Raw genomic sequence first — 27,942 nt, forward strand, 5'->3', positions numbered from 1 at the left:
ATTAGGTGTTAGCATTATTATGATAGCTGTTAGCATTATTATGATAGTATTAGGTGTTAGCATTATTATGATAGCATTAGGTGTTAGCATTATTATGATAGCATTAGGTGTTAGCATTATTATGATAGCATTAGGTGTTAGCATTATTAGGATGGTCCCCAGGGCCATTGAACTGTTCAATGCCTCACTTAAGGGAAGAGGAGAGATAGACTTCTCTGCATAGTCTGTCTGCCTCTTGACCCCCTCCATGTTTGGTACTGTCTATCCACTAGCCACTTGTACCACTGTCTTTATGCCTCACTGTTTGCATGCTATATTAGCACATCAGCACACATGCATAACCCCCGCCCCCCTCCATGCCACAGCCGAACTGTGGCCACACTTGCATTTTCTTAAATAGTTAAATATATAGATATATAGACTTTACTTTACTTTATTTCTGCATTGTTGCACTGTTGACTTACTCATTTGCACTATCACCATGACCACTATCACCATTGCACTACCACCATGACACTCATTCACACAGAGCACCTTAGAGCACCTTACCATACCTTACTATGCACAGAGAATCACAGGCTCAGTCCCTGCCTCAGTCATTGCAAGCGCCTCTGATTTATAAATCACCACTATGTGGATACTGTTTTTAGAATGGATTTAGATTAAGTGTTAGTATAATTTGTATTTTAGTATATTTAGCATATTCTTTATCTTCTACTGTCCTTACTGCTTAGTTGTGTTTTTATATTATATACTTTAATTGCTCTTTCTGCTATTAAAGAATGCGTTTGTGTTGTATGTATGCTGCTGCTGAGACCTTGAATTTCCCCTGGGGATCAATAAAGTATCTATCTATCTATCTATCTATCTGATAGCATTAAGTGTTAGCATTATTATGATAGCTGTTAGCATTATTATGATAGCATTAGGTGTTAGCATTATTATGATAGCATTAGGTGTTAGCATTATTATGATAGCTGTTAGCATTATTATGATAGCATTAGGTGTTAGCTGTTAGCATTATTATGATAGCATTAGCTGTTAGCATTATTATGATAGCTGTTAGCATTATTATGATAGCATTAGGTGTTAGCATTATTATGATAGCTGTTAGCATTATTATGATAGCATTAGGTGTTAGCATTATTATGAAAGCATTAGATGTTAGCATTATTATGAGAGCTGTTAGCATTATTATGATAGCATTAGCTGTTAGCATTATTATGATAGCATTAGCATTATTATGATAGCATGGATTACATCATGTGATGTTCATTAACGTTCATCTGCACATAGCTGTACATTCTGTACATATCTGTCTTTATTTTTCATACTGAATATCTACATTTATTCTGTTTTCTTATTTTATATTCTGTTAATACACTACATATATCTATACTATTCTTACTACTAGGGGCAGCCGTGGCCTACTGGTTAGCGCTTTGGACTTGTAAACGGAGGGTTGCCTCCGCAAATAAGCAATTTGCAATTAGCAATTTGCAATTGCTAATACATTGCACATATTTATATCTTATTTATATGACCACCTTCTGTAAACCAACTGTATACTACTGTCTACACTGCACTATATGTCTTGTCCTGCCTATACTGTGTATATCACATTGCACTTTTCTGCTTTTTTGCTCTTCTGGTTAGACGCAAATTGCAATTAGTTGTCTTTGTGCTTGTACTCCGCACAATGACAATAAAGTTGATTCTAATCTAATCTGTCTCCAAGTGCATTCGTGTGTGTGTGTATGTGTGTGTGTGTTGGCTCTCTGGAAATTGTTTGGTTGTTTGGATGAGCGTGGGTAGTGTGTGTGTGTGTATATTCTTGGGGCATTGTATGCTTTAGGTTTTCCTCCTAGCTCATGCACACACACATATACACACACACAAACACACGTTCACCGCCTAATGAACCTGCAGGCCAGAAGAGCCTCTGTGGGACTCTGTGTGTGCATATCTATCTATCTATCTATCTATCTATAGGAAGAGCCTCTGTGGGACTCTGTGTGTGCATATCTATCTATCTATCTATCTATAGGAAGAGCCTCTGTGGGACTCTGTGTGTGCATATCTATCTATCTATCTATCTATAGGAAGAGCCTCTGTGGGACTCTGTGTGTGCATATCTATCTATCTATCTATCTATAGGAAGAGCCTCTGTGGGACTCTGTGTGTGCATATCTATCTATCTATCTCTCTATAGGAAGAGCCTCTGTGGGACTCTGTGTATGCATATCTATCTATCTATCTATCTATCTCTCTATAGGAAGAGCCTCTGTGGGACTCTGTGTGTGCATATCTATCTCTCTCTCTATAGGAAGAGCCTGTGTGGGACTCTGTGTGTGCATATCTATCTATCTATAGGAAGAGCCTCTGTGGGACTCTGTGTGTGCATATCTCTCTCTCTATAGGAGGGTGTGAAGGAAATATAGAGTCCTAGTTGAGAACTGTCCAATTCAGACAGATGTGCAGGATGGTGGAAACACACACACATGCACACACAATCACACACACACACTGTGAGAAGTTGAACTTTCCCCCTTCTCCCTATATCGGACTTTAAAGACGTTTCGGTGCGCTCTTGAAATGCGAGAGAGGGAGAGACTCCACTCGGTTGCACACACACATACAGTACATGCACCCATACGCACACAGTCACCGCCACATCTCCCTGGCATTATAAACGATGTTGTGTGTTTGTTTGAAGTATTGTTTCATGTTGTGTAAAGTGTGTTTGGTGTATAGTTTTGTCTAATCGTTAGTGTCGGGAGTTTTGCCGCCAGTTTGGCGTTCATTCATGCGTCAGACCAAATGTTTGGTCTGCCGTGATTTTTCTTTAGTTTTGCCAAAAGCGGCGTTAATTATAATCATGTCTTTCTTTGTTCCCGGTAACTTAAACACATAGTGTGGTACCCACTGTCATTCCATTTACCATTTGCATTCACTGTACAACGCCTGTAACCGGTTAACATTCACCATACTCACAACACTTCCTGGTGCTTGGCTTCCCAGCCACTGTCCCATTCTTGAGGAAGCCAGCGTTGGGACAGTGCTTTTACCAACATCCCACAGGGGGAGGGAGTGGGGCATTATGATACAGGGGTGTTTGCCTTGTCTGTTTGTCGTCTTGTTATTATTATGTATGTGGGGAATATTGGTTATGGTAATTAACATGTATTTTCATAGTAATATGCACCATTGTCATTTTGTATATAGTTGTACTAGGTAGTTAGTTTGTTAATAGTGAATGTCCAGTGAAAGTGGTTACCTATTTGAGTGGTTACCTATTTGAGAGCCAATATCCTCATTTGGGCTAATTTAGGCCAATTGGTAAGCTTATTTAAGAGGGGTAGCTCAGTTCCCCTGGAGAGAGCAAAGAGAGAGCAGCTCTCCTGTTGTGAGGTAGAGACTTACTGTAGCTTTATACTCTGCAATTGTTGATAACTGGAATACTGAACTTATTTTTGGTTTGTTTGTTTGAAAGTGTTTTTTGTTAAATAATAGCCTATTGCTATTCCTGCAAGTTTTTCTTTTGGTTATTTAATAAATAGAAATTGCACGCTGAAAACCTCTCCTGCACCTCCTTTTCCACCTACAACCCCAAGCTCACATCCCAATTGGTGGGCTGGCTGCCTCGGTCACTCACACACACACACACACACACACACAAACACACTAAAATTGTATCTCCCTTGCACACATAGACACACACATACACACACACACACACACTCTTTGATACAGCCCCCACATACTCCCTCACACTCTCTCTCTCTCTCTCTCTGGCCTACTGGTTAGCGTTTCACACACACACACACTAGGGCTGATGTGAGTGTTGCCTAGTGATGTGAGTATAGCCTAGTGATGTGAGTGTTGCCTAGTGATGTGAGTATAGCCTAGTGATGAGTGTTGCCTAGTGATGTGAGTATAGCCTAGTGATGAGTGTTGCCTAGTGATGTGAGTGTTGCCTAGTGATGAGTGCATGCCTAGCGATGTGAGTGTTGCCTAGTGATGTGAGTATAGCCTAGTGATGAGTGTTGCCTAGTGATGTGAGTGTTGCCTAGTGATGAGTGCATGCCTAGCGATGTGAGTGTTGCCTAGTGATGTGAGTGTTGCCTAGTGATGAGTGTCCCTAGTGATGAGTGTTGCCTAGCGATGTGAGTGTTGCCTAGTGATGTGAGTGTTGCCTAGTGATGAGTGCATGCCTAGTGATGAGTGTTGCCTAGCGATGTGAGTGTTGCCTAGTGATGTGAGTATAAAGACATGGGTAATTCTAAAAAACGATACACTTTGTCATACCCAAGTTCAGCGTTCACAGCACTCAGCGATACACTTTGTCATACCCTAATACCAACTGCCCTCATGCATTTCTACCATTAGAATGATGACCAAGGTTCTAAAATAACACCTGCCAAGTGGGTTAAAATTCATTTTGGCGGGTGTTAATAAAAACTTACTAGCCAGTTTGGCCGGTGATTCATGAGTCATTAGGGCCTGTGTCCACCAATCGCGTTTTTTGCGCCGACAGAGGCTATTTTCTACACAAATCCTATGAAGTTCAGCGTTCACAGCACTCAGCGCCCTCAGTGGAAAAAGGTCCTTAGCGATCCGCAGACCTAAGAGCGCTGAACATCTGTTCAACTTTTAGAACAGCGCTCCGCTCGTCAATGTCACTTTTCTCGTGAAACCCGAACGAAAATTACAAAGCCTAGAGGGATGACCTATTCTATTGTTTTAAAAAATGAACTCCTTTTGTCGGTCAGGGTCATTTTTAGTGAGCTGAGTCCTGAACGATTGCTGCCATTTCAGTTTTTCAATTCGGCAACGTTTAAGTTAGCTAGGGTTAGGGTTAGGGCATACCTGTCAACACTCACGTTTTTCTCGGGTTTCTCCCGTATTTCAAGGTCATCTCCCAGCACCCTCCCGTTTTGTTATTTCTCCCAGAAAACTCCTGTAATTTGCATGGCCATCAAACTTAATTTTAAAATCATTGATCCATTCAGGTTGCCAGATTGTGTATGAAATACACCCTACACATACACGATCACTTAGTTTCAATTTCAACCGTTTTGTCATAGGCTAAAACCTGGCAACCCAAAACCCAAATAAGGAAGCGGGTGCCGACTGCGCAGCCTAAGTCTCGTCGTAAGCAAGCGGGCTAGTTGAATGGCCTACTCCAGAACTAGCTGTTGTGAAATTGTTGGGAATTTAATTGATTAACACATCACATAAACTGTTATTGAGTGTTGTTGATACACTGAACTTGTTCCCTCGGAACCAAATCTGACAGCAAGCAGCTTTGGAGTTTTAAAATTAGGCTGCAGGCAGGCAGCTGGTGGATACATAACTGGCATGCGTATGGTAAGGTAAAAGCAACGACCGAAATGCAGTGTTGAAACACGTGTATGAAACGTATTAAATATGCAAACACAGATCCAGTACACTGGCCCCCAAAAAAAACTAAAATAAATCTCCCGTTTTGGAAAGCTAAATGTTGACAGGTATGGGTTAGGGTTACATGATACCGGGCTCTGTTCTCGGTCATTTATTCTGATGGCAACTCTGAAGAAGAAGAGCTCTGAAGACATGTGATTCAAATGATAGATAGATAGATAGAAAGATAGATAGATAGATAGACAGATAGATAGACAGATAGATAGATCCCAAACTTGAAATGAAATGTTTGCACTTTCTGTGTATATTGTGTTGCATGTATTGTCCTTTCTATGTGTTTGTCATGTTTCATATCTGTACATGTTCGTATGCATATGCAGAGTGCATACAGTCCGGCACACAAAGGGGCTCAGTCTCTAAGTGACCGTGTGTGACAGCCGGAACTGAAGATGTCCTGCAGGTAAGACCTTTTTTGGGCGGTATTAATAATCCTTTGTAAGGCCTTCTTGTGCGCTGCTGAGCAGCTGCTATACCAGGTGGACACGCAGAAGGCCAGCACGCGTTCCATGGAGCAGCTGCTATACCAGGTGGACACGCAGAAGGCCAGCACGCGTTCCATGGAGCAGCGGTAGAAGGACAACAGCAGTTTCTCCTCCATTGGTGCTTCCTGAGGATTCTCAGGAAGTGGAGTCGCTGCTGGGCCATGTGGTGGGTGTTGGTGTGTGTGTGTGTGAGTGTGTATGTGAGAGGTTCCCTGTGATGTGTGTGTGTGCCCAGGAACTTAAAGACAGGAGCCCTCTCCACACATTCCCTGTTAATGTGGAGCGGTTCTAAAGACAGGAGCCCTCTCCACACATTCCCTGTTAATGTGGAGCGGTTCTAAAGACAGGAGCGGAGCGGTTCTAAAGACAGGAGCCCTCTCCACACATTCCCTGTTAATGTGGAGCGGTTCTAAAGACAAGAGCGGAGCGGTTCTAAAGACAGGAGCCCTCTCCACACATTCCCTGTTAATGTGGAGCGGTTCTAAAGACAAGAGCGGTTCTAAAGACAGGAGCAGTTCTAAAGACAGGAGCCCTCTCCACACATTCCCTGTTAATGTGGAGCGGTTCTAAAGACAGGAGCAGTTCTAAAGACAGGAGCGGAGCGGTTCTAAAGACAGGAGCAGAGCGGTTTTAAAGACAGGAGCGGTTCTATATCTGTCTTTTTCCTTTCCTCTGGTTTTGTGTTTTGTGTCTGGAGGTCAGTTGGTGCTGGAATCATCTTTTAAAATTTATTTTCTTTGAAGTAATGTGCTACTGTATACAAATTAAAATGGCTCACTTACTATTATTTACTCACACACTCACATATACACCCACCCACACACACACACACACACACACACATATACACACACACACACACACACACCCACACATACACACACACCCACACACACATACACACACACATACACATATACACACACACACACACATACACACCCACACACACACACATACACACCCACACACACACACATATATATACACACACACATACACACCCACACACACACACATATATACACACACACACATACACACCCACACACACACATATATACACACACACACACATATACACACATACACATATACACACACACCCACACACATACACACCCACACACATACACACACACATACACACCCACACACATATATACACACACACACACACACTCATTCACTCACTCATTTATATACACAGACACACTCAGACAGAGATTGCTCAGAGGGTTTCCACTGCTCCAAATACACACACACACACATCTATACCCACACATATACCCACCCACACACTCACATACACCCACACATACGCACCCACACACATATACACACACATACTGCACACACACAGACACACATACATATAGACACACACATATACATACACACACACATACATACACACACACATATACATATACACAGACACACACTCACATACACACACATACCCACACATATACACACCCACACACATATACACACACACATACATACATGCACACACTCACATACACACACATACCCACCCACACACATATACACACACATACTGTACACACACAGACACACATACATATAGACACACACATATACATACACACACACATACATACACACACACATATACACAGACACACCCACACACATATACACACACACATACAGTACATACACCCATCTTTTTCCTGAATTTTGGTTTCCCCTTTTGATTGTGTGTGTTGTCTGTAGCCATTGTCGTCTCCAGGTCTGATGTTGTGTGTGTGTGTGTGTGTGTGTGTGTGTGTGTGTACCCACAGGCCATCTTTCCAGGCAGAGCTGTAATTTTGGTTTTCTGGAGAATTGCTGCTTATATTTTTGCAGAATCGTTGCACATGTTTTTTTCCTCAAGCCTCCTACATCTTTGTAAATGATTCCAGATTCTGTTTTCTGTTCTTCAGGCCTGAGCACACAGATACACACACACACACACACACACACACACATACACAGGGTTGAGCTGTGAGACACACAAGAGGCAGGATGGGTAGAAACCTCCGGAATGTGGCGCTTTGTTTGCATCTTTTGAAGTTAATCATTTCACAATGTCCCCTCAACATAACACACACACACACACACACACACACAAAACATAACATCAGAGGCAAGACTGATTGCATGACAAACACATCCGCTATAATATCCCCATAAACGTATTGTCATGTCTGTAGCTATAAGAACTCAGTGTGTCATGTCTATAAGAACTCAGTGTGTCATAAGAACTCAGTGTGTCGTGTCTACTGTATAAGAACTCAGTGTGTCATAAGAATTTAGTGTGTGATGTCTATCAGAACTCAGTGTGTCTATAAGAACTCAGAGTGTCATGTCTATAAGAACTCAGTGTGTCATATGAACTCAGTGTGTCATAAGAACTCAGTGTGTCATGTCTATAAGAACTTAGTGTGTCATAAGAACTCAGTGTGTCATATGAACTCAGTGTGTCATGTTTATAAGAACTCAGTGTGTCATGTCTATCAGAACTCAGTTTGTCTATAAGAACTCTGTGTGTCATGTCTATAAAAACTCTGGTGTCATAAGAACTCAATATGTCATAAGAACTCAGTGTGTCATGTCTATAAGAACTCAGTGTGTCATGTCTATAAGAACTCAGTGTGTCATAAGAACTCAGTGTGTCATGTCTATAGGAACTCAGTGTGTCATAAGAACTCAGTGTGTCATGTCTATAAGAACTCAGTGTGTCATGTCTATAAGAACTCAGTGTGTCAGAAGATCTCAGTGTCATTTCTATAAGAACTCAGTGTGTCGTAAGAACTCAGTGTGTCATAAGAACTCAGTGTGTCATGTCTATAAGAACTCAGTGTGTCATGTCTATAAGAACTCATTGTGTCATAAGAACTCAGTGTGTCATGTCTATAAGAACTCAGTGTGTCATGTCTATAAGAACTCAGTGTGTCATAAGAACTCAGTGTATCATGTCTATAAGAACTCAGTAAGTCATGTCTATAAGAACTCAGTGTGTCAGAAGATCTCAGTGTCATTTCTATAAGAACTCAGTGTGTCGTAAGAACTCAGTGTGTCATAAAAACTCAGTGTGTCATGTCTATAAGAACTCAGTGTGTCATAAGAACTCAGTGTGTCATAATAACTCAGTGTGTCATGTCTATAAGAACTCAGTGTGTCATAAAAACTCAGTGTGTCATGTCTATAAGAACTCAGTGTGTCATGTCTATAGCTATAGAACAGAGTCAGGTAAGTAGAACACTCTACACCCTCAGGTGAGTTCCTTTCTGAAAAGGCAAACTCACACACAAACACACACACACACATACTCTCTCTCTCTCTCTCACTCACTCTCACACACACACACACACACACACACACAGGGTCAACAGCACACCCTGGATGAGGTCTCTGTGCAGGAGGAAGTTGCTGGACTCTTCCGTTGGGAACATAAAATGACATGTCAGAAAATAGCCCAGATGATTGTAAAACCATGGGGCCCTTCAACATTGTGGCCAGTGTGTGTGTGTGTGTGTCTGCATGTGTGTATTTCTAATGGCTGTGGTACACATGAGACCATGTGTTTCCAAGCATGCTTCACAGGACCCCTGCACTGTGGTTTCAACAGTGTGTGTGTATGTGTGTGTGTGTGTGTGTGTGTGTGTGTGTATGTGTGTGTGTGTGTGTGTGTGTGTGTGTATGTGTGTGTGTGTGTGTGTGTGTGTGTGTGTGTGTGTGTGTGTGTGTGTGTGTGTGCTGTCTATGTATACGTCCATGTGAATGCTGAATGCTGAATCCTTTGTATTTCCTCTACTCTCTGGAGGGTTATGGTTTCTGGTCTGGCAACCAGACGAGTGTCTGTCTGTGTGTGTGTGTGTGTGTCTCTATAATTGCTTCCATCCCCTCAGTGTCCTGCATAGGCTATGTGTATGTGTGTGTGTGTGTGTGTGTGTGTGTCCTGCATAGGCTCTGTGTGTGTTCTGCATAGGCTCTGTGTGTGTGTGTGTGTGTGTGTCCTGCATAGGCTCTGTGTGTGTGTGTGTGTGTGTGTGTGTGTCCTGCATAGGCTCTGTGTGTGTGTGTGTGTGTGTGTGTGTCCTGCATAGGCTATGTGTGTGTGTGTGTGTGTGTGTGTGTGTGTGTCCTGCATAGGCTCTGTGTGTGTCCTGCATAGGCTCTCTGTGTGTGTGTGTGTCCTGCATAGGCTCTCTCTGTGTGTGTGTGTGTGTGTGTGTGTGTGTGTGAGTCCTGCATAGGCTCTGTGTGTGTGTGTGTGTGTGTGTGTCCTGCATAGGCTCTCTCTGTGTGTGTGTGTGTGTGTGTGTGTGTGAGTCCTGCATAGGCTCTGTGTGTGTGTGTGTGTGTGTGTCCTGCATAGGCTTTCTCTCTGTGTGTGTGTGTGTGTGTGTGTGTGTGTCCCGCATAGGCTCTGTGTGTGTGTGTGTGTGTGTGTCCTGCATAGGCTAGTCACCCCTCTGTGTGTGTGTGTGTGTGTGTCCCTGCATAGGCTCTGTGTGTGTGTGTGTGTGTGTGTGTGTGTCCTGCATTGGCTAGTCACCCCTCTTCCCCTCTGTGTGTGTGTGTGTGTGTGTGTGTGTGTGTGTGTGTCCTGCATAGGCTAGTCACCCCTCTTCCCCTCCCCCACTCTGTCTCTGTCCACTCTGCCGGTTCTGCAACATCTCTCTCTATCTCTGTTTCTCTCTCTCCCTCTCTATCTCTCTCTCTTTCTCTACTCCTCTATTATTTGCTCTGTTTCTTCTTATTCTGTCCCTCTTTGTGTGTCATCCCTCTTTTCTCTCTTTTCTCTCTTTTCTCTCTCTCTCAAGAATGTTCATCTCGTTTCGTTGTGTGTTTCAGTGTGTGTGTGTGTGTGTGTGTGTATGAGAGAGACCCAAACTCCATGCCTTCCGTGGGAGCACGGAGCGCTCCGTACATATCCCCCACTACCCACACACACACACACACACACACACCAGGAGGAGGAGGAGGAGGAGGGGTATCTGTGTGTGTGCACACTTGCATGCATCAGTGCAGGCGTGTATGCATGTGTGTGTGTGTGTATGCATGTGTGTGTGTGCGTGTGTGAGTGTATGTGTATGCGTGTATGTGTGTGTGCGTGTGTGTGTGTGTGTGCGTGGGTTCGAACCGGCAACCCTCCGGTTACAGGTCCGAAGCGCTAACCAGTAGGCCACGGCTGCCCCATAGACTATACAGTGGTTCCGTGGACACGTTAGCTGCGGGCACATTAGCCTCAGCAGCACAACAGATGCCATGGACAGTGTTTGGTGTTTCCCGGGGCCCAGGCGCACTGCCATCATTCATAAGTCATTAGAGGGTTAAAGGGATGTTCCCCGATTCTGAGAGGTGTGTGTGTGTGTGTGCATGATGTTCCCCAACTCTGAGAGGCTCTGCTAGTGCCTAAACAGCAGCCATGGAGAGGGCTGCATTTGGCAATGGCACAGCTGACAGAGAACACGCCAGCCAGACCTCTCAAGTCTCACGCATTGAGCGTGAGACACACGCATTTCAATGACTTCACACACTCACACGCCACACATGGCATTTCTCACTCCGAAAAATTATTAACTTGCCCGCACAGAAATTTCTAAGGGCTAGGCTATATTTTACAAACGTGTCACACAACGTTGCTGTCTGTGTGCTCATTCAGTTCAGAGAGCTGCTGTTCAATTACTAACCTATCGGCCAATCAGAAAATAGGATTTCTCAACCAATCAGGAAATAGTTTTGTTTTGATGTGGGTCCGCAACGTGGAGGCTGCTGGTCCGCGGAGTCGTGGGGTGAAATTAGGCCCGGTGTTTCGTCTGATAATTTGTTGCGCAGTTGATCAAGAGACCGCGGACCGACAAAAAAAGAAAACAAACGTTTCTGCTATCGATGTCATTAAACATGGAGCCATACAATAAAGTGGTGGTATGAGCGTTCATTCAATGCAGGCGTCTGCGCGAGAGAAACTGAAACTAATCGATAACGTTGGTATCAAAGCTTCGCTTCAACCTGTTAAAATGCTATTTAATTGTTTAACGACACTTAATAGAACAACGTTGATTTTTGGAACTTCAATAGAAACAGAGCAGAGACTGTATAAAACACTGTATAGCACTGAGTATTGTATAGTCAAATTTGAATATAACGTGCCCAAAAGCTAGCCTTCTTTCTATCTGTTAAAGATCAACAGATCAGTGATTTACGCCTAAAAAAGCTGGTATTGTGTTTCCTGAATCCTTCAGGCATTCAAATTAAACTTCATTAAAAAACATGTATATTTTTTCTCCATTTCCTACCAATGTATGATGCTTGTATGAGGGAAACATCCCAAAACAATAGCACTCATATAATTCTTGCTGTTTTGAGAAGTATTTCTTTTCTTATGCAAGCATCATGCAACCATGCAAAAGCAATGAAGTCCTCTGCTATTATATCTGCAGAGGACTGCTATTAGTAAAGCAGTCCTCTGATGTGCATGTCACAAAACATTTAAGTGAAAGTGCATGTATAACAATATAGGCATAATAATGATTGTGATAATGATAATGACAATTTGGAGGGAGTGGGGTTGGGTACGTGTAGATGAGCCCTATGACCCCAAAGTCTGCCATGACTGGGCCTCAGGTCAAAGAAGTTTGAGAAAGGCTGGTCTACATAACCTGCATCAGATTGAGGTTTGCAGTGATGCGCCTGAGCACGGGTTGAGGACCCAGTCAGTAACGTCACAATATGCACATTTGTTTAAATTCATACCTACGTAATCACCATGACCAAAATTGTACTTTGACAATATTTGAAATATTGACCTACCTACCGATCCATTTTTTTATTTTTTGGCTGTTACTGCAAACAAGAATATTTTTAAGGATGGCCTCATGACTGAAAATGGCTGACATTGAACCACAGTGCTTTCAAGGCATCAAAATCTGCCACAAACACTTACAACACATAACATCACTCATAAACACACTCACACACACACACACGGACAGAACCACCACTGTTCAAGAGACCAATTTGGGGCTAAATGTGCTTTTTCTCATTTGGTTGTTTTCTGTTTGTTTATACAGCAGAATGAGCCACTGCTGTTCAAAGGGCCCATTTGGGTGAAATTATTATTATAATTTATGTTATTATTATTTATTATTATTTACTATAGGGTTCTTGAATAAATAAAACAGTGTGTTTGAAATAATGGAATTTGTGCTCTCTCATGAAGCTGGGTCTATGGGACATGGGGAGGGTGGGTCTCTGTTGATCGGGGGGGAGGGGGCGTGGCGCCACGAGTAGTTCAAGCAGACGTAGGACTTTCATGTACTTCGATCAGGGGGGAGGGGGCGTGGCACTGTGCCAATGCCATGCCCCCTCCCCCTGAGAAACAAAGTCTCCCTCCTTGTAAACTTCAAAACTTGAGAGCCCTGACGCCAGCGTTTACACAGCAGTGAAAGAGCTGCTCACACACACACACACACACACACACACACACACAGAAACTGGGCCGGCAGGAGCAGGAGGCTGTCCTGTGTGCTGTTTGCGTGTGTGTGTGTGTATGTGTGTGCGTGTGTGTGTGTGAGCTGACTGTCAATCCCAAGCAGTCGCATGTTGATGCATTAAGGCGCAGTTCACTTGCCCTTTGGGTTTCATTAAAGAATGTTCTTGTTTTTACAGCAAAAGTTCTTCCAAATGTATACATCTGAGATGCTTGTTAAATGGAGGAACAGAGCCACCTACTGGTGGTGACTGAAGTGACATGCAATGACTTCCGTTTTTATCTACAAATGTCCAGGGCTTGGGGGCTGCACTGCGCTGATTTGATCGAACGCGCCCACTGATATGACGATACCAGACCAGGAAGTCATGGAATTTTCTTCCTACAGATACAGGCCTTGTTATGACCTCTCTGTAAACTTTAATGTTGTAAAGTAAAGTCTACAATACTTCGCTTTGTCTGTAGAAACCCTCACCATACTACCATAGAAGTGTAATTATATTTTGAGCATTGTTAGTGGTATAAAATAGCAACGTGGCACCTTGCCGAGTTAGCATCCCTGTAAGCCCATTCAGTGATAAACACACCATAAATGCAGTTTGGGATGGACAGAAATAGCCTACAGAGCCTCTGGCATATGGGACACTTAACTGATCAGATTCAGTACTATGGAGTGATCTAACACCAGACTGGAATTTATAAGATGTTGAAATTGTTCAAGTACGAGGAGACCTGGGAGAGAACAATCTATCCCAAGATCTTGGAGATACATGGTCATTTGGAGATAGGTCTTTTGTTTTTAGGGTCATTAGGGTCAACACTGGGCTCCCTTAAAGGAGTACCGTCACACCGGTGTGATGGGAATGTTGGGAAATGAACGTTCTAAAGAATATCTGGGTTCATTGAATTCAACATAGAATTGTAGAACCTTCAATTGTTGCAGAACTTAGAATGTTCAAAAACCTTTGTAGATGTTCTACACCTTTAAGGGTTAAGTAGAGGGTGAACAATAATGTTTGTTTACAACTGGAGGGGACCACTCGGTTAGCTAAGGAGCTATTAATTATAGCCAAATCAGCACATTGTCTTCAGGATCTTCTCCAACACACATCCTCTACATACTTACAGCACACTGCCCCCACCTACCCACACACACACACACACACTACACACACACACACACAGTCACTGCTCCACTCCCCTCCCGCCCACACACACATCTTCACTGTCATCACTCACATACATTACATACAGTACTCTGCTTGCAATAGTAAGTCCCTGACCCCCCCCCAACACACACACTTACATCATCACTGTCATCACTTCACATACATACAGCACACTGCTTGCTACAGTAAGCCTCCTCTACATACTTGCTGCACACTGCCCCCCCCACACACACAGCACATTGTCTTCAGGATCTTCTCCAACACACATCCTCTACATACTTACAGCACACTGCCCCCACCTACCCACCTACACACTACACACACACACACACACACAGTCACTGCTCCACTCCCTCCCCACACACATATCTTCACTGTCATCACTCACATACATTACATACAGTACTCTGCTTGCAATAGTAAGTCCCTGCCCCCTACATACACAGCACATTATTTCATCAGGAAGCTTCTCCAACACACATCCCCAACATACTTACAGCACACTGCCCCCCAATACACAGCACATTGTCTCATGAGGAAGCTTCTCCAACACACATATTGCACACTGCCCTCTCCCCACATACACAGCACACTATCCCATCTCCCCTGTCATCCCCCCACACACACACCAAGACCCTGGCAGTTGGGTTAGCCCCTCCCCCGGGTGGATCTGCCCAAGGTTTCTTCCTTGGTAAGGGAGTTTTCCTTGCCCCTGTTGCTCTTGGGTGCTCCTTGTTGGTGCCCTCCACCCAATCCCAATCCTCCCCACCTTTTTTTATGCAGCCCTTGCCACTTAATCTACTAAACCCCTCTTCTACTGCACTAACCCCCCCCCATTTTACCCCATTTCACTGCATTTCTTACTTCCAGTAACTATATGCATGTGACAATAAACTTCCTTGTATCCTTGTATATATATATATATATTATGAATTATAGCCACATATATATATATATATATATATATATATATATATATATATATATATATATATATATATATAAATTATAAAAAAAGGGGACAAATGACAACAAAAACTTCCTTGAAAAGTGAAAAGGCGTGAAGGCAAAACATCTAAGTGGCACAAGGTGGAATCATATGAGACAACCTCAGATAGCTGAGAGGATGAGACAGCTTGAAACTCATATGAGAGACAACCTCAGATAGCTGAGAGGATGAGACAGCTTGAAACTCATATGAGAGACAACCTCAGCTTGAAACTGCTGAAGGCAGCTGAGTGATCTGTCTCTGAGGAATCTCATATCTGAGGGGTGAGATATGAGATTTGATGTTATCATTCTTATCAATGAAGAAGTTGAGAAACTTCTTGCAAGTTTCAATAGTAGGGGCAAGAGTGGCAGCAGCAGCAGGATTACAAATGGAATTAATGATCTTAAACAATATTTTTGGTTTGTGAGCTTTTATTAATTAGGTCAGAATAATACTCTGCCTTAGCTGTCTTAAAAGAGCTTTGGTCATTTTTTTTAGAGAATCTCTAAAAATGTCACAGGAAACTTGAAGCTTATGTGTTTTTATTTACACTCTGCCCTCCTACAAACTTGTCTAAGTGATCGGAGGGTGTCATGGCAACCAAGGAGTGTTGTTAGTCTTAGCATTTAAGTTTTAAAGGAGCCACACAGTCTAGGGTGTCATGGCAACATGAACTGAAGAGAGTGACGAGCTCTTCGGTGTCAGAGCAGGTCGAAAGGAGATCTGAGGGAGGTGAGTGATTGAGCATAAAAGTGTTGGAGAAATGTGTAGGAGTTGTTGGATATGGATTGGATGAGGAAGTGAGACTTGGGGGTCTCAAAACATTGCAGATTCAAACATAATCATAAATTGGTCAGACACACCAATATCAACTATTTAGAAACAGAAACAGCAGGTGAAAGCAGCAGGTCTAGTGTGTGGCGTGTGTGGTGTGTTGGGGCCAAAAGCAGCAGGTTTAGTGGTGTGTGGTGTGTTGGGTGTGTGGCTCTTCTGGTGTGTTGGGGCCAAAACTGATTGGATCAAATTAAAAGAGTCTAGTAGGCATGAAACGTCATTAACCATAGGTTTTGCAGGGCAACACATAAGAAATGTCAAAATCCCCTATGATCACCATTTTATCAGAGCGAGTAGCCATAAATGATAAAAGATTAGAGAACTCTTGAATGAAAACACATATCATTTTAGGAGACCTGTACACCAATGCACAAAGGACAGATTCAGATTCAGATTCAGAAAACTTTATTAATCCCATCAGTGGGCAATTAAGTTTGCAGTCCCGGTCTACATCAATCTACAAGAAATAGTATAAATAAATAAAAAAAGTTATGTAATATAAAATATAGAAATACAAGACCTAAAGAAAATAAAATAAATAAGAAGATAAAAGACATATACATCTTAACACACACAGTCAGGCACCCTGTCCTGTCAGTGATGAACAGCGCTCAGTAAATCAAAATTTTCAATAGTGTACTCTATCCCTTCAACCTTATTTAATAATCTAATGGATGTAGGGATGAAGGATCCAGAATACCTTTTTGTTTTTGTCCTGACAGAATATTAGCGCCTCCCAGAGGGCATTAATGAAAATTCACCACCTAAAACATGATCAGGCTGACTGATGATACTAGCCTTTTGGACTGCCTGTTTGTTAAACAGAGCACTCAGACTATTTAGCTGTGTTCCAATAATCTTTGATGAAGTGTTAACTATGTTGCTGAGACTGTTCTTGTCTTTGACTGATAGGCTATTGAACCAACATAAAAAAGTAATACAAAAATAAAAGTTATGTAAAATGGTTTTAGAGACACTGAAGGAGTAAAGCTTCCTCAGCAGATGAATTCTCTATTGTCCCTTTTTGACAATTGTCTCAGTGTTTACATGAAACTTGAGCTCACTGTCAAATATTGTACCTAAGTACTTGTAAGAATCAACGATTTCCACATCCCCCCCATGTATGACACTTGCTATTGGTTCTGCCTTTGTCCTCCTAACATCAATTATGAGCTCCTTTGTTTTGGCTACATTTAATTGGTGTTCATCTTTAAACCGATGTGGCGTTAATCTTTAAAAATATGTGATGTTGATCTTTAAAAAGATGTGGTGTTGATCTTTAAAAAGATGTGATGTGTGAACTTGTGCTGCCCGCCTGTAATCTTTGCTGATGGTGAACTTTCTTATTGTCCTGTGCAACACTGCCACCTGCTGGCAAATTTACATTACTGGAACAAAAATGTGTTTGTGGCTCACCTGGCAAACCTAAAGCAAAGTCCTCATGGGCAACCATCTTGGTAACGCACTCGGGCAGTTATGGGGCAGCTATGTTCCTATTCAAGTGAATGGGGCAGCATACAGGGCAGCTATGTTCCTATTCAAGTGAATGGGGCAGCATACAGGGCAGCTATGTTCCTATTTAAGTGAATGGGAGGCATACAGGGCAGCTATGTTCCTATTCAAGTGAATGGGGCAGCATACAGGGCAGCTATGTTCCTATTCAAGTGAATGGGAGGCATACAGGGCAGCTATGTTCCTATTCAAGTGAATGGGGCAGCATACAGGAAGGCGCAGGATATGTGTAGACTACTGCCATATTGGTGTGTCACACACACACACACACACACACACACATACACAACCTGTTTTCTTGAGGTACTACAGGACTGTACTATAGGAACACTAAAAGTGAGGGACTGATGTAATTATTAATTATATATACTCTTTTGATCCCGTGAGGGAAATTTGGTCTCTGCATTTATCCCAATCCGTGAATTAGTGAAACACACTCAGCACACAGTGAACACACAGTGGGGTGAAGCACACACTAATCCCGGCGCAGTGAGCTGCCTGCATCAACAATTTATTCGTAAGTTATTATTCGCTTAGTCTTTCAATAGTGGCTAGATAACGAACTATCATTTAGAACACATGTGCTTGATCTCACAAAAAAGGTAAAAATTAAATTAGGCGCACTTTACAGGATTAGGTCTTGCTTCTCTTTAGAAAGCAGAATGACCATTATTCAAGCAACTATAATGTCAGTCCTAGACTATGGTGACATTGTGTATATGCATGCAGCCCCTTCCACTCTGAAATCACTTAATGCAGTTTACCACAGTTCACTACGTTTTATAACTGGAGATGGGTTTAAAACTCATCACTGTAAATTATACATGTAGGATGGTCTTCCCTCTATGATAGGAGGGAAAGGCACTGCCTCCTTTTTGTTTATAGGCTAAGGCATTACTGGGAAAGTTACCTTTTTACCTAACTTCTCTTCTGAACATAAAATCAATCTGCCACAATACACGCTCACAGGGTTTTATAGCTCTTCAAACTCCTCAAATTAAATCTGAATTTGGTAAATTAGCTTTTACATTTTTTGCATCTAATAAATAATAAATGGAACAAATTGCAAGTTATTGAAATGAGATAGATTTGTGTCACCAATTCAAGGGTTTGATTGATGATATGGCTGTTGCACAATGTTCTTGCTTTGACTGATATTTTAGACCTTTTATATCATTATTATTATTTATACATTCCCCTTCTTTTCTTTCTATTTATTATTATTATTATTTGCTTTTTGTATCTTTTATTGTTCTTGTTTTGTTGTTTTGATTATTGTTGTTGTTTTGTAACTCAGGGCATTGCTGTAAAAGAGCTTGATGCTCAGTCAGTTTCTCCCTGAATAAAAAACGGTGGATGATGATGATGATGATTGAGACCAGAGGGGTATTCCAGAAAGGAGGTTTAACAAACACTGAGATAAAACTTAACCTCTGGGTTGTCTGAACCTGTGGCGACTAAACCCGAGCTGTCGGTTCCAAAACACCGGTTACCAGTTAGTTCAATCAACCCTATGTTAGATAACCTAGAGTTGTGCGCGTTCACGGCGAACTTATAACGGCATCATCTATTGAGAGTCGAAATCATGAGTGAAACCGGCGAAAGGAATTGAGCACCGTATTTTTTAGAGGCGGAGTAGTCGAGGCTTACGAGGAGGAGCGAACTGTAATAACAAAAAAAGAGCAATACTTAAGCGCCTGCGTCCGAGACTTGCTTGGCAGAGAATAGCCTAACTGACCGTGTAAATGCGTATGTTTAAGATAGCCTATTTAATGTCAAAAGAACAATTAAATAATTCACTGGACATCACGTATTGTATTGACTGCTTTGAATGATGCTTTCTTAAACTAGCCTAGTTGTCACAGATTGAGTGGGCCATAGAATTCTTTGAGAATCCCAAATGTAATTTTCTATTTTAACGCGGGTCCTGCAGCTGTGGGCCAAGTTAAACTTTTGCGCTCCATCATCGGAAGGGTGAATGTCGGAAGGCATGGGTAGCCTATTGGACACATTTCGGTGCACATTTGGAAAATTTAATAAGTGATGCTGACCTGCCAGTTGGTGAAAATACACTTTAATGATCCTCGTGGGTTTGTGTCCAGGAAAACGAATGAAGTTGCCCAGGAACTGCTTTAGCGCAAGCCAAACTTTACGCACCGACCGACAGCTTGCCGATAGGCGTCTCCAACACTACAAAAACTCCCAGTCGGAGAGCGTGTGTAGCCTATTAAAACATATTTTATCCCAAATGCCATCAGCATTCTTAACCAAACTTAGTGACAACATGCATACCCGGCTGAGCTGTACAGCTATATTTAAACTTATTTATTAATTTTCTATAGGCTATGTTTCCCCTTTTTTGTACTGTACTTGTTTTAATTAGCCTATATCTTCAATGTGTCTGAGATGTTGTTTGTACATCTGTCTGGTGAGCCAAACACAAATGTCCATATGGTGTAGGCTAGCTAGCCTACATTAAAGATTTATTTTATTCTATTCTAATCCACCATGCGTAATGTAGGAGAATGCTTTTCAAGTAGCCTATATTTAGGATTCAGCTGAAAAACTCTGGCGCTCTTACATAGCCTGATCATTTTTAAGCTTTCTGGAACTGAAATCCCGGGTTTACCGCTAACTCTGGGTTAACATACCCAGTTAAGCCAGTAAACCTGCTTTCTGGAATACCCCCCTGGTCAGGGACATGAACAAAAGCTGCACATAAGGCCTTATACATCTTTCTTTACATTTTATGTCAAGGTGTATAGGCCTAATAAAACTGTGTAGGCCTATATTTATCAAGCACCATATGACAAATTTAGAAATAAATCCAAAATGTCACCACTGGGACACAATTAACACAACCTTGAAAAGTTGAGGGTTTTTCCACAATGTAGTCTACTAGGATAACGGTATTGCAATTGCATATAAGTTGTGCTCTGTCTTTAGGCTAATGCTCTATAATGAAGCAGAACAAATAAATATATCTTCTTTTTTTGTGGTTACTATTTGTGACTTTCTCTCATTATTTTGTCCTTATTTATAGGAACTACAAAAGATCACATGTGCATTAGTTGGCGAACAGGGTTGAAGATTAGTTACTATGGTAACCCTCGCACGCCATTTGTCAACAAGGTTGCTGAGATTGCTTGCCAGCTGTTCATAGCAAAAACTTTTGAGTTGCTCAGAGCTAGAATCTTACAATAGCATTCAAACTCTTCCTTTCGATGTTTATGCAGATGAAGAACAACGAAGAGATACAGGATATTTTAGAGAGGCGATAAGGTAAGAAAGAAATGGTCGGACTCGTTAGCTTCTTTGAAGTTCATTCGACAATGCAGCCAACAAACGAAACGACAAACGCCAGTAAGTTGACGCCAGTAAGTTATCTCGACAGAGCTCAACGTTAACGTTACATTAACGTTATCAAATAAAATAAAAAATAACTTGCGGTATTATATTTCAAGTTTATATTCAACAGATACATTCGTGGGTTAAATTAAGTTGCCTATCGCTGTCTTACTTTAGCTATGACATTAACGTTAGTTAAGGGACAAAAACAGAGGGCTAATTGCATTGCATGTAAATTCAATGGACTATTATCACTGTTCTTAATATTATTATTCTCTTCCAACCGAATTTGACGTTTAAAGGCTCTAAAACCACTGAACCGTTTGACGTCATTCAAACACTCCTACAAAGGTCTTGTAACGGACAATTGTACAATGTCTTTTTACATTTGTGAACTTTATACTTTTTGAGATATTTACGATAATAGGGCAAGAAATTCTCATAGAGTTAACATTGACCGTCGTGGCGGCAACTTTTAGCATTATGACGTGACCTCCACCTGAAAGCAATCAACAGTAGCAGAGCTACCTGGAGCTGTGAATCTGCTGAACGTCTTCGGCTGCTGTGCAGTGGTCACTTTATTTGCTCGTGAAACTCTCATTCAGAGGCACATTTCTCTAATTACAGACAAGGTAAGTGTTCCGGTTTTTGGTATTTGAGTAATTTATGTCGTCAAACATTTTGTAACGTTAGCGTTATATATGTATGAATGTATGAAACAAACTACACTAACGTTATAACGTTAACGTTTTAACATTAGTGAAATAGGCTAGTGGACGTTAGCACCTTGCTACGTTGATTATGTAAGGAAACCCACTGTTAATCAACGTTAATATGTCGTCAACGTTACAGTGACCGGTTAGCTGTAGGTTTCGATAGATAACGACAATCAAACGTAGGCCTAATGCACTAACGTTAACGTTACATTTGTTCATTAGGCCTACTAACCAGCAGCGTTTTAACTAGGACGTTAACGTAAACCAGAGAAGTAGGCCTACAGATACTATGGCTCTGATTTTATTCGACATCAGGTCACTTTACACGAGTGTATAGAATCAAGCACCTAGAATAGATTATGAATGCAGACTGGTGCTTGATTATACTGTGTGAAGGAACCTGATGAAACCCATCATGGGTGTCATGAAGGGCATGAATAACATGACTCATTGTTGATGGTCATAACGTTATAGCTTCCACCGTTCACATTTTAGTTAAAGCTAACAAATATGCGCCTTTTTTATTTTTACCAAATTTGTAACGTTGTTCACCGCTTGTTTGTGTATCATAGGCCATGGCTACGTTTTCATTCTATGCTCCTGATTCTTACGTAGCCTAAGTAAACACTATCACGGTATGCTATCATAGTTCGTCTATTGATGGGTTTCATCAGGTCCCTTTCCACAGGTGTATACAATCAAGCACCTAGATTATGAACGCATTTGGTGCTTGATTATACTCCTGTGGAAAGGGACCTTATGAAAGCTATGAATAGGCTACTGTTAGGACAATTGCAGACATTCCTTGTATTGTTTTGGCATAACTGTTAAACTTGTTTGCTTTTGTCTTTTAGGTTCCAGACCAGACCAGTGGTGATGACCATGTATGACATTACGTGTGTGCCTGTCTGTGTGCACACCTGTCAACCATACTGTACATCTCTGACAATGTTGCTAGCAACATACTAACATACATTCTTACAAACATGTAACCATATCTGTGCACATACCATTTAGCCATACTGGGACTTATCTGAGATCTACACTGAGACATTCTGAGAACTATATTGTTGTGTGAGGACTATACTCACTAACTATATGGAACATGTATACCTGTGAATCATATTTGTCAACCATTCATACCTTTGAATCATTCCTGTGCTGTAACATCTGTGAAACATAGCTGTGCTGTTAGACCTCTCTTTTTAGACCTGAGCTGTACTGTGTGAAAAATAAGATTCTAACCTAAGTTATGTCTAAAACTGATCATCTGAAGGGCTGACTCTTTTATTCTTCAGTGTATACATCACCATCAAATTTGACCTAATACAATTAATTTGAGGCCTCTAGCTGTTGCTGCCAGTTCAGAGTTACCACTGATAAATAGATCTGTCTTAGGATAATATGATTGGCATTATCAAGTTCTGTATGTGTGTGTGTGTGTGTGTGTGTATATATATATATATATATATATATATATATATATATATATATATATATATATATATATATATATATATATATATACACACACACACACACAACTGTGATTTTTACTTCAAGCTTACATTGGTAAGTGTTCATTAGTGTATTCTGAGTATCATTCTACTGTATTAAAACAAAGAATGTTGATCAATATTGAATTGACCATTTATTTTTACTGACTGTCATATACTCTAAGCTAACATCTAACCAAGTAAGTGGTTTTCAAGAATACTGTAAGACTGTGTAATCTGAATAATCATACTATAAGTAATATAATGTTATACACAGCAGCTTTTTTGCATTTAGGCCATCCTTAAAAATATTTTTGTTTGCAGTAACAGCCAAAAAAAAAATAAAAATGGGTCGGTAGGTAGGTCAATATTTTTTTTTTTCCAAGATTCAAAGTAAAAAAAAAGTTCAATTTTGGTCATGGTGATTACGTAGGAATGAATTTACACAAATGTGCATATCGTGACGTAACTGACTGGGTCTTCAACCCGTGTCTTCAGGCGCACCATTGCAAACATCATTCTGATGCAGGTTATATAGACCAGCCTTTCTCAAACTTCTTTGACCTGAGGCCCGGTCATGGCAGACTTTTGGGTCATAGGGCTCATCTACATGTACCCAGAAAGAAGGCTACAATAGCTCTTGGCCACGTTATATTGAAATTTGACTATACAATACTCAATGCTATACAGTATATTATACAGTCTCTGCTCTGTTTCTAAGGAAGTTCAAAACAACGCGTCGTTCTATTAAGTTTCGTTAAATAAATAAATAGCCTTCCAACAGGTTGAAGCGGAGCTTTGATACCAACGTTATCGATTAGTTTCAGTTTTCTCGCCAGAGACGGCGCATTGAATGAATGCTCATACCACCACTTAATTGTAGGGCTCCATGTTTAATGACATCGATAGCAGAAACGTTTGTTTTTTTTTTTCGTCGATCCGCGGTTTCTTGATCAACTCGCGCAGCAAATTATCAGATGAAGCATCGGGCCTAATTTCACTCCACGACTCCTTGAACCAGCAGTCTCCATGTTGCGGACCCATATTTCGAGAAAATGCTGAATAGACCACAACCAATTTCAATACTCCGACGACACGGTCACCGCTAGACTAGGGGAGAAGGGATGAGAAAGATCTGGCCACAGTTCCTCCAGAACTTCGCCAAGTAAAAGCGTTATCAGTTTGTGTGAATGAAACGAAGCGTAGGCCATAGTGTGACATGCGTAAAACCAATGGTGTAGAGATGACGCCAAGTGAGCCACGCAAAGTGAGCAACGTTTGCATGTAGGCAATTTATATTCACAATACTTGGGCCTACTAAAAGAAATATTATTTTATTGCAATTGTATTGGTATTGGTTGTTTAGAGTAAAAAAAACAATCGGTCGGTATTAACGCAAGTTTACAACCGGCAAGTCGGTCGGACTAAAAGGGTGAAAAAAAATAAATATTTGGGTCGGTTCTAAATTGACAGGGTCGGTCGGGTTACGGCAAACGAAAATATTTTTAAGGATGGCCCTACATGCAATGGTAATTCCCTGGAATTGCATTTTCTAGTTACAGTGCATGAAAATGCACTGTACTGTTCTTCCTAGGCAACTTCAACAACTTCTTATTACAGTGCATGAAAATGCACTGTACTGTTATTCCAAGGCTTTTTCTTCTTCTTACAGTGCATGAAAATGCACTGTACTGTTATTCCAAGGCTTTTTTTTCTTCTTCTTCTTCTTCTTCTTCTAACGCAGTTAATGCAGCTTAAACCGTGTAACGTAGAAACTTCATTCAAACTATGTTACGTAGGTCTTACTTAGGACATGTGGGCTTTGTATTTTTCAACTTTGTAACTTTTATACTTTTTAAACTATTAATTAAAAACTAGTCAAAATTTCCCCATAGACTTAACATGGGCTGATGACCTCACAATAGAGCCGTTAAGCAATTAGAATCCTATGGCAGGTGTTCGGGCCACCTGGACCAACTGCCAGTCTCAGGCTTTAAGCATACAAACTGGCCCTATTAAGACTACACATCCTGTTCAACTGCTTCCTCTGCCAAAAACTGTTTCAAAATAAAAGTCCTCACTACAATATTTCACTGTTAAACAATTTAACGCTTTAAACTACTGAACTTTTTAACTGTTCAGCCATTGTAACTGTTACTTGTCATCAACTATGACTCCTACCCACTGTAGCTAGTTAGCTAAGTTAGCTAAGTAACATGGTTAGCATGCTAGCATGTTAGCACGCTAGTTAGCATTTTTAGCAAAACTGCTAAAAATGATTAGTTAAGTTAGCTAAGTCACATGGTTAGCATAGTTAGCATGCTAGCATGTTAGCATGCTAGTTAGCATTTTTAACAAAACTACTTATAATGATTAGCTAAGTTAGCTAAGTCACATGGTTAGTAAAGTTAGCATGCTAGCATGTTAGCATGCTAGTTAGCATTTTTAGCAAAACTACTTATAATGATTAGCTAAGTTAGCTAAGTCACATGGTTAGCAAAGTTAGCATGCTAGCATGTTAGCATGCTAGTTAGCATTTTTAGCAAAACTGCTAAAAATGATTAGCTAAGTTAGCTAAGTCACATGGTTAGCATACTTAGCATTTTAACATTGTTAGCATGCTAGTTAGCATACTTGGTTAACATTATTATCTTTGTTAACATAGTTAGCATAACTGCTAGCAAACATTAGAGCCATTCCAAGTGTCAGTTATCGTCAACTATCTACCTAAATAATTTAACCATTTAAACTATCCACTTATTTAACTGTTCAGTCATTCCAACTATATTAAACCTCATTTACCTAGCAACCAATATAGTTTGTTTTATTCTGTATGATATTTTACATCATATTTTTTGCATTTTCATGCACTGTATTTCCTTCAGGAAATGCTTTTCTAGTTATTATTATTATTCCGCTTTACCACTTTTTTCCAGACGCTATTTCTCTTGAACAGTTTAACTTAGAAACTTCATTCAAACTTTGTAACGAGGGTATTCAAACAGGGCCAAGCTGCTATGTCTTTTCAACTTTGAAACTTTTATACTTTTTAAACTATTAAAGAAAAACTTTTTAAAATCCCCATAGACTTAACATTGCCGATTGTGACATCATATCACGGCCGTTAAGCAATTAGAATCCTATGGCAGGTGTTCAGGCCACCTGCAGCCTCAGGCTTTAAGCATACAATCTGGGTCAATTAAGACTACACATCCTATTCAACTGTTTCCTCTGCCCAAAACTGTTTCAAAATAAAAGTCCTCACTACAATAATCCACTGTTAAACAATGTAACCCATTAAACTACTGAACTTTTTACATTCAACTTTTAAACGGTCTACTTTTAAACTATCTATCTATTAAACTAGCTGTCTATCAACAACTTTTAAACTATCTACATTCAACTTTTAAACTATATACATTCAACTTTTAAACAGTCTACTTTTAAACTGATTAAACTATCTATTAAAGTAGCTGTCTATCAACAACTTTAAACTTGTCATCAACTATGTCAACACTTGTCATCAACTATGACTCCTAACCACTGTAGCTAGTTAGCATGTTAGCATTTTTAACAAAACTGCTAAAAATGATTAGCTAGGTTAGCTAAGTCACATGGTTAGCATAGTTGGCATGTTAGCATGTTAATTAGCATAGATAGCATAACTGCTAAAAATAATAAGCTAGGTTAGCTAAGTCACATGGTTAGCATGTTAGCATGTTAGTATTGTTAGCATGCTAGTCAGCATAGTTAGCATAACTACTAAATATAATTAGCTAGGTTAGCTAAGTCACATGGCTAGCATAGTTAGCATTGTTAACATGCTAGTTAGCATAGATAACATAACTGCTAAAAATAAGTTAGGTTAGCTAAGTCACATGGTTAACATAGTTAGCATGTTAACATTGCTAACATAGTTAGCATGTTTAGCAAAACTGTTAGAAAACGTTAGCTAAGTAGCATGGTTAGCATGTTAACATTTCTAGCACTGCTATAAAACATTAGCTAAGTAGCATGGTTAGCATAGTTAAAAATCTTAGCATAACTGCTAGCAAAAATCAGAGCCATTCCAACTTTCAGTTATCGTCAAATATCTACCTATACACAGCCATTAAACTATTTGAATATCAACATTCATTAAACTTCCAGTCTGTCAACAACTTTTAAACTATTTACCTTCAACTTTTAAATGGTCTACTTTTAAACTATCTATTAAACTAGCTGTCTATCAACAACTTTTAAACTATCTACATTCAGCTTTTAAACAGTCTACTTTTAAACTATCAACTTTTATTAAGCTATGCAACCACCATGTCTATCCTAGCATCACTGTAGTAACCATCTCTGTATTATCTGTTTTAACTATACATGATATTTTACATCACAACTTAAGCATTTTCATGCACTGGTAATTCCTTGGAATT

At 40.6% G+C, this 27,942-nt stretch overlaps 1 protein-coding gene across 3 annotated transcripts in view; it reads left to right on the forward strand.

Annotated features, from left to right (window-relative positions):
* The first annotated feature begins 21,029 nt into the window (after positions 1 to 21,029).
* The window catches only part of ccdc146 (coiled-coil domain containing 146), a 99,629-nt gene continuing 92,716 nt past the window's right edge, over positions 21,030 to 27,942 (forward strand). Inside the window, exons 1-2 of one of the 3 annotated variants that reach the window (XM_048267376.1) lie at positions 21,752 to 21,938; positions 22,877 to 22,906. The gene's annotated coding sequence lies outside the window, so the exon portion shown is untranslated. Of the gene's footprint in view, positions 21,241 to 21,751; positions 21,939 to 22,876; positions 22,907 to 27,942 lie in introns of those variants that run through there. The other 2 variants (XM_048267375.1, XM_048267377.1) reach the window with 2 other exon arrangements.

This window comes from Alosa alosa, chromosome 17 (assembly GCF_017589495.1).
Source record: "Alosa alosa isolate M-15738 ecotype Scorff River chromosome 17, AALO_Geno_1.1, whole genome shotgun sequence".
Lineage (NCBI taxonomy): Eukaryota > Metazoa > Chordata > Actinopteri > Clupeiformes > Clupeidae > Alosa > Alosa alosa.